Below are 14,938 nucleotides of genomic sequence, written 5' to 3'. Positions count from 1 at the left end.
TCTGGTATGAGCCAAATAAAATCTCTAGTTAAATTCAACCTAAATAGCTTTCCTCTCTTGGCTGCATTACTTGCTCTAATGAAAAATTCTCACCTGCTGATTTTCACACACGCAAAAAATGTATCTGATCTTCCCACTCAGCAGAACATTACATCCTCTTCCACACAAATTCACCCAAATCCCCTAGAATGCATGTCACAATTCTACTTATTTAAATACACAAGCAAAGCGATTGCACCTTTAATAGGAGTAGTTCTTGCAGACTCTCTCTCTGGTCCTAACAACCTCTACCACTCTAGAAATTTCATAGTCCCCCCACTAAAAGAAATAGTCAGTCTTTGTCAGGACCGTGCCAAAAGATGACAAACCCTCCTCAGTCTCCTAATTCTGTCCTACTTTATTGCTTCTTACCCGTGGTGAAATCCTTGAAAAATCATTGGCAACCAACTGTCCCCTTACGTTGACAAATACTACTTGGATGCAGCCTGGCTTTTGGGTAGGTAGAAGCACCATGGCTGCTCTGAGTACTCCCTGATCACATCCTAAGATGGATAAAGGTAACCTCACTAAAGCAATATTTATTCACCTTACCTGGGCTTTTGACCTAGTTTCCCCACTCTATCTTGTTATCCCACTTATGAAATGTTTGTGTAAGTGCTGAATCCAGCTAATGTTGCAAACATTTTCTGACAAAACTGAGCTTTCTCTGTTAAAATTTGGCATGCCTTATTGGGTACAGCTTTTGCTCTTTCAGGGGTTCCTCAAGGATCAATACTATATTCCATTTTTAAACTAAATGACCACTTGATCTACTACACCTCTTCTACATTGATGGCATGGTTATTATACACCCAACCCTTCTCATAACATCTAAAATTAACTTCAATCTGACCTTCTAACCCTAAACATTTGTCTGTATTCTAAACTACTCATCCCTGAAAAAAGTCTACACTATTTGCACAACAAAAATACAAACTAAAGCCAGTAGTTATTTCCATATTAGAGACCTAGAAAACAGCCTAATTGATCGCATCATTTAGATACCTAGTGTTTGGCTTAATCAGTTCCTCAAATTTCATGACCATATTTAGAATGTCTGATACAAAGTTAACTGCTTTCTTTTCAGGGTGCAAATGACATCTCCTTTCCTTTCAGCTTGCTAAAGCACCTTTAGGCAAAGGTGTCCTGCTTGCACCACTACAATAGGGCTTATCCATGTTTGCCACTGCTTACAAAATAACTGCCACCTTAATCTGTTTCTAATAAAAATCTGTCATTTTACCATCAGCTCCCCCCTCAGCATGAACTGGGAAATGGGGTTAGGCCAGGCTTTGGGGGAGGATGTCCACTTCCTGTTACAGAAGACAGTAGTTGGCCACAACAAAACAAAAAAGAGAAAGATGGTAGAGTGGACTACTGATGTTAAGAAAAATTATGTATTGTTACTATTATGCAAGAAGCCTAGAATTTCTGGATCGAAGATATTCAAAAAGATCAACAGAAATTAGAGGGAAGAAAAATGCTTGCAGAAGAAAATCTGTCAAAAGGTTCAAATGCAAATTTGTGTTCATTAATACCACAGATTCATGAAAAACATTATATAGACCAAGAAACATTGGGCTGTTTGGAAAAAGAAGCAACTAAGGAATTGCAAAAATGTAAAGAAAAAAACACCTAGATATTTTTAAAAGATATTAAAAAAAAAACTCGGACATGGGAAAGACAGAGAGATCTGATATGGTGCAATATTTATGTAAAGATAAAAGCCAAACTAATCAGTATAAAAAAGCAGCTCCAAAGGTATTTAAAGAGAAATACAGGCAAAGACACACACATGGAAAATTTCACAATGTAAAAAAATAACATCACAAAGAGGTAATGCAGAACAGCAGATTAGTAAAGTACAAGTTAAACAAATAGAAGCTGAAGTTATGGAATACCTGAAAAGTGAAAGATTTCGAGTAAGGATAAACAGGTGGAATGTGAGACATCTGAAAAAGAAATAAGAACATGGGAAAGAGAGATTGGATATGGTGCAATATTTATGCAAAGGAGAAAGCAAAACTAATCAATACAAAAAAAGTAGCACAAAAGATATTTGAAGATAAATACAGGCAAAGGTATCCAGATATGTAAAATTTTAGAATACAGAAAATAAGAAAACAATGGGGACAGTAGAAAGCAGGATTAGTAATGGAGAAGTTAAAGAAATAGAAACTGAAGTTAGGATCTAATGTAGAAAATCTAAATCGGATAACATCACAGCATGATGGAACAATGTGTCCCAAAATTAAGGAGAAACAGTTGGAATGGGAAGCATCTGATCGGTTGCCACATGAAGATGCTCTAGTGTCTTCAGCAGGAAACCAGTACAACAGTTCAGTTGGAGTTGCACAGCAAGTGAAGGAACAGGAAACTGATGCAGTCAGTGTTGTGGAGTGATAGGCCATTTGAAAGAACAACTGATGACAGGTTGCAGTTGAATAGAATAGGTCAGAGGAAAATGTTCTCAGACTCTGTAGAATGCCCGTACAAAATGGAGACTAAAGAATATAGCCTTAGTTTAGAAGAAAACGATCTAAAGGAAGAGATGCTTGATTTAATTGAGATGGATAGACATATTAAGGTCAAAGAAAGAAACAGATTACAGAACGTCAATAAGACCCAAAGTGTTAGAAGTTTGAAAAATAAATGAACACAGTAATCAATACTATTAACAGAAATTCATGTGATATAACAGATATAAGATATAGTATTGTGCAGCTAAATTATTAACAGTCTTACCACAAAAATACAGGGCGTTAAGGGAAAGGAAGGGAAGAAATGAAATGCCAACATTGAAGTACTGAACAGAGAAAACAATAAAGCAATTAAGATAAGTGCCACTGTTAGAAGAGTATTGAAGAGGGAACAAATCAACAAAAATACTTGTAAAGATAGATGTGATAAAAGCAACACACAGTATTAGAACACACCATGATCTATCGTATACTATTGCAAATAAACATAGGCAGAAAAACTTAGAAGATATGCAGATAAATATAAAGGAAAAGTACAAAATAAGCAATTCATTGATGACCCAAAAAAGTTTTATAGAGAATTGGGAAACAATGCAAAAGGAATAGAAACGCCATCCAAAAAAGAAGAAATAGACATAATTTGGAGAAATATGTATGAAGACCCTGTGGGACATAAAGATGCTGAATGGTTAGAAGAAGTAAAAGAAAGCAGTAAGAAGTTCAAATGTACAGGATATGAAATGGGCTGAAGTAATGACCAGAGAAATTGAAACAAAATTAATAAAAGATCCTAAATGGAAAACCCCAGGCCCAGGTGCAATACCTGACTTCTGGCTAAAAGTATTAACATCTTTATATGAAGATTTAACCTGGAGTAAGAACTAATATGCACTCTTGGAACAGACACCAACCTGGTTAATAGGAAAATGTTACTTCTCATTAAGAGTGAACATGTAAGCTATCCTAAACATTACAGGCCAATAACTTGCCTTCTGATGATGTGTAAACTATGTACTGGAATTGATGCTGACAGAATTTATGGTCGTTTGGAAGAAAACTCAATCATGGCAGTAGAACAAAAGGGTAACAAAAGAAAGTTATATGGAACAGAGGAACATTTGCTGTTGTTTAAAGTCATAAAGGAGAATTTTAAAAAGGGGAAGAATCTAAGTATGGCATGGATAGATTATAAAAAAGAAAAAACATTTGACAGCATCCCACATGTGGGATAAGAAGTGCTTGCAGATGTACAAGATACACTTTAATTGATCAATTACATTGTAGTGACTGTGAAACAGTGGCAAACCACTTTGCAGCTAAGCCATGATAAATTATTTTCCCAGCAATAAAAAAAATCAAAGGGTGATATTCCAGGGTGACTTTTGTCACAGGTGCTCAGTTGTCTTGCCCTTAACCCATTAAACTCTCTACTTAACACATTGTCATGGTTACAATTTGGCTGCCAGACAACAACAAAGTGTAAAGACTTGTCATCTTTTTATGGATGATTTAAAACTGTATAGTTCATCTGATGAGCTGAAGGCACACCTGCAAGTGGTCAAAAACTTTCTCAAATGATGCAAGAATGTCATTTGGTCTTGATAAATGCGCAAAAGCAACATTTAAAGCTGGAAATCTGCAACGCCAAGAAAACATCTGTCAGGGACAGAAATGTGATATAAAGGAACTTGAGCAGAAGAGAATGTATAAATATTTGGGAATTGATGGACTGACAACAAAACATGAAGAAATGCTAACACAAGTGGTCGAAAACTTTCTCAAATGATTCAAGAATGTCATTTGGTCTTGATAAATGTGCAAAAGCAACATTTAAAGCTGGAAATCTGCAACGTCAAGAAAACATCTGTCAGGGACAGAAATGTGATATAAAGGAACTTGAGCAGAAGAGAATGTATAAGTATTTGGGAATTGATGAAGGATCGACAACAAAACATGAAGAAATGATAACACAACTCAGTAACAAATATTTTATAAGACTAAAGTTAATACTGAAAATAGCCCTGACATCTAGGAACAAAGTCTAAGCTTCTTGTTCTTGCATTTTTGGTATAATTGATTGACTGGCCCCAAAAGATATTGGATCAGTTGAACAGGAAAAGAATAAAAATGCTTCACGCTTGTCAAACATAAAAATCACTGTATACCAAGAAAATGTATTCCTTGTTCTGAAGGAGGTATCAGCCTCCTCAAAATTGATCAAATGTATAAATCTGCAGTCATAGAACTGCATACATATCTGCTAATCTCATCCGATCAAAACACTGTGAAAGCTTTGAAGCATGAGGTGAAAAAATCTAGGATGACTTCCTTGCTTATTTTAGCAGAAGCATATCTGTGTATAGTGGGAATGGAAAGCAAACCAGAAGTAGACAAAATCAGGCAGCAACTGAATGTGCCAGAAAACAAAAGAAGGAATATAAGAAGGATCAGATGAGAAGGCAAGAAATGTGGAAAAGGCATAAATATAGTTGCAAGTACAAAAAAACTCCTGGAACAACCTTGTGTCAATCAGGATCTGATGCAGGAATGGTTAAGGAGGGGTGAATTTAAACCAAAAGATGAAAGGTTAATATTAGTGGCCCATGATATTAAACTCCATACACATTTACAAAGTCCATTGCAAGACTGTTTCATTGGGGATTGTGCAAACATTAAAATAAGCATCAGGGACCTCCAAAGCAGAAACGCAAGCAAACTCCACCCCCCCCCAACACAACCCAAATGACACATAGCCCACAAACTCAGTGTGCCACTCAACCACAGCCCATAAGGCATAACAACGTACCCAACACTCTAGTCATAGGTGACTATAGTCAGGCACACTGATGTTCCACTTACCAGGCTAAACAAGGAGAAAGTTACTGTCAGCACCTGTCAGGTGCCAGGATCCGCCACATAATGCATGCACTCAGGTCACTCCACAACAAGTACAAATATGACACTGTCATTGTCCATGTTGGTGTGAATGACCTGAGACGTACCTCCCTGGACTACATGAAAAGAGACGTGGAGGAGCTCTCCGATCTTGTAGTCCAGGCAGGTATGACCCTGGCCCTGAGTAGCATCCTGCCATCACACAGAATGATGCCACAGTACAAGGACAAAATGATTGACTTCAACAATTGGCTAAGCTTCTGGTGTCATTCTAAGGGAATCCAGTATTTGTCTGCCTGGGACGACATGATCGACAGACCACGATGCTTTGCCAGAGATGGCTTGCATCTGTCGCCCTTGGGATTCTGGATACTGGCTAAGGATCTTGCCACCCCTATAGTGCCTTTTTTAGGCAAGGTTCAAATGATAAATTCACCACCATAATCGGTACAAGCAAGCAAAATCTGAGGGTGATGCTACTCGATGCTAGAAGTCTAAACCTCAAAATGCGCGGACTTGAGGCACTTCTTAAAATGGAGAACATCGACATCTGTGCAGTGACAGAGACCTGGTTCAAAGCTCCAGAGAGCACCCCTGCATCACCAGGCTATAATTCATACCACACCTTTCGGCCACCTAACCCAGAATGAAGCACTAAAGGTGGAGGCGTGTCCATATTCATTAAGGATGTCCACACCTCCAGGCTAGTTGTACAGCATAATGCATCCGAGATTATCTAAGTGCAACTTACTCTGGGCAAGACCGCAATCCAAATTGTAGCTTGCTACAGACCCCCCACGATTCCCACTCCTCATTTCTTGATACACTGGAAAGTATTAGGGTACAACCTAACACCCTAATAATGGGCGATTTCAACTACCCCACCATTAACTGGGAAAACTACTCATGTACCAACTCTTTTCCTCAACGTTTTCTAGAATTCATAAATTCCAACACCTTGGATCAACTTATTCACACACCCCCACCAGGGGCAGTAATATCCTAGACCTGGTCATTACCAACATGGGCAACCGGTGTTCCACACCAGAGGTCAATTCCTCGTTGGTCAGATCGGACCACAAGGTAATCACCCTAGACATCCACATCCCGTCCCCACCCCCAATTAGGGAAACCACCGTAAAAAAACTTCTCCAAAACCAACTTCTTAAGACAGAAGTGGCAAAGTTCATGACACCCATGCAGACGGACAATAGAATTATGACTGCTGAATCCTACACAAATGCACTTTATAAGCACTTGCACGAGTGCATGGATCATGCTATCCCTAATAGAACCAAGATGCTATCCTCCAAAAAAAGGAAGCCGATCTGGTGGTCCTGTGCCATAAACAAACTACAACAGAAGAAAGAAACTGTTGCAAAAAAGAGTAAAATCCCATGACTGGAGGAATGCCCTGGTCAACCTCAGTAAAAAGTTGAGATCTCATAAAATCCTGCAAAGCTAGTAACAAAAACAAATTGCCACTGACTCTAAAGACAACCACAAAGCATTCTATAGTTATGTCAAGAATCTCAATGGCAACACTCCGATCTGCTATGAGTTAGAGCACATTGGCACTAAATATACAGAACCAACTGATATTGCCAACATCCTGGCAGGTAGGTTCAGTGCTAACTTTATCCTCCTCTCACCCCCTAGAGGGCCCATCTCTATACCGAAAGAATGCAAAGTTCCTGTAATCATGGCTGCAGAGGTAAAAAAACACACTCTCCAAAGCCAAGAACACAGCATCCATGGGACCTGACAATATCCCAGGCTGCGTTCTACATGAACTACAGAATGAACTGGCACCCTGCCTAAGTACCATGTTCAGTCATAGCCTCACCTCAGGCTTTGTGCCCACTGAATGGTGCACCGCGACGGTTATCCCACTCCACAAAGGGGGAGCCACGACGGACCCTGGGAACTACCGCCCCATTAGCCTGATGAGACTGGTCTGCAAGGCCATGGAACGTATCATCATGGAACTCATAAACAAAGACATTGGTAATCTCCAAACTCTGGACCCTACCCAGTTCAGATTTGTAAAAGGCAAATCATGTCTCCTAAACCTGATTGACTTCTTTGAAGCAGTCACCAAAGCCATAGATGAGGGTAAGGTGGTTCACACAGCTTATCTAGATCTCGCCAAGGCTTTCAACACCATCCTCCACTCTGGAATTATAGATAAGCTCACTAAACTAGGTATAAATCCCTATGTCACAAGATGGGTTGCCAACTGGCTCACGGACAGAACCCACACTGTGAAAGTAGCAGACTCCAAATCCGACTTCAGACCAGTAACAAGTGGAGTACCACAGGGTTCAGTCCTGGGTCCTCTCCTGTTTGGTATCCACTTCTCTGAAGTACAGGCTAATACAGAAGGTCTTTGGCTAACAAAGTTTGCAGATGACTGCAAACTAGGAGCCATAATCGAAACTCCTAACGATGTGGACATACTACAAAAGGGCCTCACTGAGACGGATGCCTGGTGTGAAAGCCATGGCCTGAAGCTCAATGCCAAAAAGTGTATTGTCATCCCCTTTGGTAAAAACTCTGTACCCATGAACTACCACATAGCTGGTAGTCTACTTAACGCTGAAAATGTGATGAGACCTTGGGACACAGGTGGACAGTAGTCTCTGCTTTGATAATAACATTGCCACAGTGGTCAGGAAATCCTTCTACATGGCTCACCTCATCACAAAAGGTTTCTCATCCAGGAAAAGAGGTCATTGTTCCCCTCTACTCATCACTCATTAGACCCATTATAGAGTACCATGCTCCTTTTGGTATGCACCTCACAACATGTCTACAACAACTGGAAAGGCCACAGAAATACCTCACAAAGAGGATTACTGGCCTCAAACAGATGCCCTATGCAGACTGTCTCAAAAAACTCCAGCTTTACTCCATTGCATATCACGTACCCAGAGGCGATCTCTGCCTAACATACAAAGCTATGTCAAACCCAGAGCTGTTGGACATGCTCCACTTAAAGAAATCCCAATCCCTCCGAGCTACACGCTCTAGGGACCTAAACCTTATCACCACAATAAACAGAACATGCTGGAGGGATAGATTCCTGTCCCAGAGACTTCCCATACTCTGGAACAGACTACCTATCTATGTCAAACAGAGCTCCTCATTAGCACTCTTCAAGAAAAATCTTGATGATTGGATGGGAGATAGGAAATTCACCCCGGGGATCACTTCTGTGGCTCTGCTCGACAGGGGCACAGGAAAATAATTTTCTTGGGTGGCGAAAGCCAGGGTACATTTTTGGCTAGGCTTATATAGGCCTAATAGCCTAGTACCCTCCTATGAACCTAATAGCAAAGTAGCTGAGAAGCAGTGGAAACATGAGCCACCAAGCATTATAGAGAATAATTAAGTTTATATCACATGGGATTAACCATTACCAACAGTTAAAAAACAGATATTTTTGAATTGTCCGTGAAAATAAGACAATAGCATTGATCTTGATACACCCAGTGATTATAGTGTCTTGCTTACAGAGAGAAAGTCATAAAATACCAGCATTTGCAGTCAGAAATGAGGGCAGTGTGGAAGAAGGATACCCAGACAGTTCCAACAGTAGTAGGAGCCAATGGGTCTGGTAAAAAAAAGAATTTTCAGTCTGTTTTAGATATGCTACAGATATGTAACGCCGTATAAATTGCAGGAGTCAGTTCTGGGCACATTGCGGGTGCTGCAAAGAACATTTTAGGCTAACATCAGAGGTTGAAACGGTACTAATTTCATGAATTTTAATCATGCTTTGACTTAGGAATGGGATCCATTCCTGTCATGGTATTAGAAACCCAAAAGACTTTGAGAAAATAAAAATGTCCTGAAAATCACTGCAACACCTTGGAACAGGCAAATTGGCTACCCCTTCAAAGCAGAGCCAATCTCCTCTTCAGCTCCATTCTCTTCAAACTCCTACTCCAAGAAAAGCTACATCCACTCACACTACAACCGACGAAGCCTATCCACTAATGGACCTCATCAGCTAAACTTCATTTCACATACCACAGCTTCTCTGTTCTTGCTCAGCTATGGCAATCTTAGCCACTGGAGCTTAGTGAAATAAGAGACTACAGACAGTTCAGGCCTCGGTTCAAACAATACCTAACTGAACAATATAAGTACACATGTCATGTAACTCTTATAGTTGCACTTTTATGTTAATTTCAGGAAACCTTGGCTGCTTAGTCTCCTAACCTCTCCAACATATAAACTGCTTCTGCACCATTCCCTGTGTGTTCTCTAATTACCACTTCTGTTATTAGCTCTTCTATTGCAGCTCTTATTTTACTACAATTTCTACTCTCTTCAATGCAAAAACTTCCATCCATTCTTTTGGCTGGACCACATCTACTCCACCTATAACACATGTGTAATGTATTGTATACTCCTGATTCTAATTTTTAAATATTTTTGTATGTGTATTTTTTTTAATTTATATTCTTGTATGTGTATTTTTTTAAATTTATGTTATGTCATGTCACTATACCGTATTGTTATACCCTTAATTTACTTTTCTCTTACTATGTATGTATGTATGTATGTAACCTATTCTGAGACTGCAAATTGACAAACTTTATCAGTGCTATAACGGAGTAAACAAACCAAAAAAAAATAAAATAGAAATAGCCAGGGAATTGTAATGGCTAGGCTTGTATAGGCCCTAGGGCCGATAGCCTAGTACCAACCTATGAATAAAGATGGTTTCACCAAATCATTACAGATTATTGTCAAATGGAGCATATTGGAAAGATATCTACAGGCCTGAAGATAGAAAGATACCGAATACTGGAAGCTGGGACAGATCTTGGGCCTTTTTCATGTGACGTCCCAGTATTTAGCACTAATGTAAAAGTGATCTACTCAACACTTACTATTATAGTAATTTGTTATACGTTTGTACTTTATATTATTACTGCTGCAACAGTGGTCAGTGTGATGAACATAGCATATCTGTGTTAGGAATGTATCTTTCTGAAATCAGAGGCTACAAACAGTTCAGATCAATTCAAACAATACCTGGGTGGGACAGGCTGTTGGAGACACCACTCAGTGTGTCTAGTCTTTACTATTGTGACATCAAGTTAGATTGCAACTATTTTTTTATATTTTTATATTTGTTTTGCTCCACTGCCACTCAAGCCACTCTATTCAAACACAATTACTTTTGTACTTAGTACTTCATGCTTTACACTACTGCGGTGGTGGTGCTGTCGCCTCACAGTAAGACGTTGTCTTGCTCGATTCTCAGCTAGAGCGTCTTCTGAGTGGAGACATACATGAATGGGCGTACCTTCGTTGAAGGTTGTGCGTCAAGGCCGACAACTCGGCATGTAAAAATCTACTGCCAATCATTAGTGGACCGGAGTTCCGCTGTGGCGACCCCTAACCGGGAAAAGCCAAAAGACACAACAACAACTTTACTACTTTGCACTATTTTATCAGTATTGTATATACATTGCTTGATATTCATGATCATGTTGTCTATGTGATTCTCTAAGAACGCCTATACTGTATTGCATCACCTATGGAGCTTTTCTCCCCAGGCCTCTACTGAAAATGGGCTCTTCTTGGCCCAGTGGACTTCCCCGGTCATCAAACTGTAATAATAAATAAATAATATTTGATGAAGTACATTCACAAGTATTTTATACTTTAAGCAGATTACAACTTAACAATCCACCCATCTTTTACATACCAAACCCTCCTTCATATGTCCTACCCCCTTTTACTTCAAGCTTCTGCATTGTAAAGACATCCACATCATTCTTGAGCAATTATGTTCTGACAGCCTTCACTCATGGTTCCTATGCCACAGTGTAGAATTCATCCTAGACTCTCTCAAACACATTTTCAATCTATGCTTGACACAAAACACAATGCCAAACATATGGAAAGTTAAATTAGTAGTCCCTCTCCCTAATCACACAAATCCTTGCAAGACATCTCAATACAACACCATCTGTATCCCTCCAACTCTAGTGAAAATTCCAGAAAAACATGTACTCCCAAACCATGTAGTATGTCTGCATATACACACTTATGTCTCGCAAACAATGCAGTTTCCAGTGAGGGCCACAACAGACTGACAACCTTATGGATCCTGACAGACAAAGTCTTGCTAGCAATGAATAGAGGACAACTGACAGTTGTCATTTTTAAAGATCTCACCAAAACATTTTATGATGATGATCACTAGGTTTCATAACTTTCTATCAAATCTACACTTTCTGTCAAGATGCACTCTTCCCTCTCCCCCTCTTTCAAACTCATTAAAGGTGTCCCTCAAGGCTGAATCCTGGCTCTTCTCTTATTCTCTATATACATTAATAAACTCCCTCTTTACCTCCCTTATCTGACATTACTTCTTTATGCTGATGACAAGGTCTTTTTACAGTCAAATCCATCACTCTCAATTCTAGAAAGTGAGCTCCAAGCAGAGTTCCTCTCCCTCATCCAATGATTCAGTAATAAAACCCTTTTACATAACTTCCTAGTAAAGAAAAACATGCTCTTTGGCACAAGTAAGGAGTTCTCCAAAATAAGCTCTTGCATTATTTACAAGATTAGCATTAACCCTAGTGGTGACGACTGGTGACTGGGAGAACCAACCTGAATTTAAGAAGCTTCTTTGAAACATAAACTTAATGCTAGTGCACTACCTGGATTGAACAAAACTATTTCAATCAAACCTGGTTTGAAATCAAGGGCTGAACAGTTGTGAATCATTGATTTATTTACTATTGACTGTTTTCTCCAGAAGTTTTAATTATTTTATTATTTACAGGGCATAGTTTGCTTTACTTGCATCATGATGTTTTTATATGTAGTGTCTATTTGTTTACTATATGTATTGTAGTTCACTTGAATAACTGTAAATTTAGTTCTTAATACTGGAAGCTCCAATATGTGTTCAACAGACACAATTAATTCAATTAATTTTAATTGATAAATTGAATAACAAGTCAAGTTGTTTAGTATATACATGGCTGTGGGTACTTGATTTTACTCTGAAGTCTCAGGCAAAGACAAAAATCATCCAATACCAATAAATTTTAATGTACACATTTCTTTGTGTTCATTTATTTACAAGTACCAGCTCCCTTATTGATGCACTGTACCTTTGGATATTAAATAAACCATCACAGCAAAATACAGGTGAACAGAAGTTTGAGAAGAAATGGCAAAGAGGTTCCAAAAAGAAGATTCAAACCTCCAAAAGACAAGATCAGTCCAACAAGTCTGAATGAGTATTAGAGACCTTTCAAACTCCTTTCACCCTGGCCCCTTTTTTTCTTCCAGAAAGTCTGAATCTCCATGTTTCGTTTATTCAACAGATAGTTTCAATCAAATGGGTTATAAATATCATTCATCAAGGTTAAAGATGGCAGTGGGAGGAAATTCCTCCTTTCCAGGGAGTCCATCATCCTTCAGATCAGACCTTCTTGTTTCTACCAATTCTTTATTGCATGTTGTTCCAAGGAGTGCTAGAACCAGTTTCTCCTTCCCAGGTGGAGGAGTGCTAGAACCAGTTTCTCTTTCCCAGGTGGAGAAGGGTTCTTATTCAAGGATGTTCTAGTGCCAAAGAAAGAAAATTATTGTAGATCATTTCTGAATCTTTCTTTCTTTCCAAAACCTGTTTCTGTTGGTGCCCAAATTTAAAATGATGCCACTTCACAAACTGTTACCTTGTCTTCCCTTCAAGTTTCCTGGTGGTAATATACTTGAAAGATGCTTGTCATCACATCCCTATCCATCAAGACTTCAGACGTTTCTCAAGGTTGTGTGTGTTTGGATCACATTATCTGTTCTCAGCCTTACTCTTTGAACATTCCACTGCACCAAGAGTGTTCCAAAGTGTGTAACTCCATTTATAGCTCATTGCAGACTACAGGGTATTCACATTTTTTCCAAATTTAGACCACTTGATTATCTTTGCAGAGCCATTTTCAAAAGGCTAGGAATCTCTGTCTTTGGTGAGAAATCTCTTGCACAAGCTGGGATTCCAAGAGAACATTCAAAAGCATTTCTTGACTCCTCCATACATGATTGTATTCCTGGGATGTCAGCTAGATACCTCATGTGATGCCCGTGACCTGGCCCAGCAATCAGGGAGCCTCAATCCTCACCACTAACACCAGAGAGGGGCACCTCATATATGAGGAAAAGATAACAAATACACACAGTAAAGTGCAATTTCCCTTAAGAGCGCACACTGCTTAAATTGCTATCTTCAGTCCTGATTCCCATTACATCATTTATTATGCACTTTCCTGGTGTTCCCAGGCTAACAGATACTACATTCTTATCTTGCACCTACAGGAAACTACAGCCGTAAAAGACATTCAATATGTAAACTCTAGTAATTATTCCTTAAGTTAAAACAATAGACAAGATGCTTCACTCCAGACTCGACTCCAAATTTTAACTTCAAAGGGACAGAGATGAAATAATTTTAACTTCAAAGGACAGACAAGAAATGCTTGACTTGGCTTTCTTTACAGCAGAGGGCAATGTTGCTACATTGTTTTAAGTTCAACATTTCACAGCATATACTTTCATTTAAGAAAACAAGTCTGTAGTTCAACATTCATATTTACAAATGATAGAATTATCAGCACAATTCTATCTGGCTAGGCGGGCAGCCTTCACATTTCTCCCCCCCCAGAGAACTCGAGCTAGTTTTTCAAGTGACCCTTGAAAAACGCTGCTTGAGAGGGTTAGGTCTATCTGAATGTACCTTCTGCATTGGCATTGCTACTCCCAGTGCGGTGCTGCACTGACATATATGCTTGCAACCCTAGGCTCCATCTTGGCAACTTGGCATTTTGCTGACTGGCTCTGTTCAACCATGTTAGGGGGTTGTGATTTGTCATAACAGTGAATTTCCTTCCATACAGATAAGGCTGAAGTTTCTGCAATGCCCACACTCTGACTAGACATTCCTTTTCTACAGCTGCATAGCATTCCTCCCTGGGTTGGAGCCTATGACTGAGATAAACCACTGGGTACTCTTTCCCCTCTGAAGAAATCTGGCTATGTTCAGCCCCCACCCCATGGTTTGAAGCATCTACCTACACAACAAATTCTTTGCTGTAATCTGGACTGGCTAACACAGGGGGTCCTCCCAAAGCTTCTTTAAGCTTCTGGAATGCCTGCTCACATGCTGGGGTCCACACTACCTTATCTGGCCTGTTCTTCTTTGTCAGGTCTGTGAGGGGAGCAGCTATGGTACTATAACTGGGGATGAACTTTCTGTAGTACCCTGCTGCCCCTAAAATGCCCTCACCTACTTTTTAGTAACAGGTGCAGGCCATGCCTGAATGTCTTCCACTTTGGCAGATTCTGGCCTTATCTTACCACTCCCCACTCTATATCCTAGGTAGGAGACCTTCGCCATACCCACCTGACATTTCTTGGCTTAATGGTCAACCCTGCCCTCTGTAGTCTGCCCAGCACCTCCCTGACATGCTGAAAGTGCTCTGGCTAGGAAT

Source organism: Protopterus annectens, chromosome 17.part0 (assembly GCF_019279795.1).
Source record: "Protopterus annectens isolate FY-2018-M chromosome 17.part0, PAN1.0, whole genome shotgun sequence".
Classification (NCBI taxonomy): domain Eukaryota; kingdom Metazoa; phylum Chordata; order Ceratodontiformes; family Protopteridae; genus Protopterus; species Protopterus annectens.
This window is presented reverse-complemented; position numbering follows the sequence as displayed.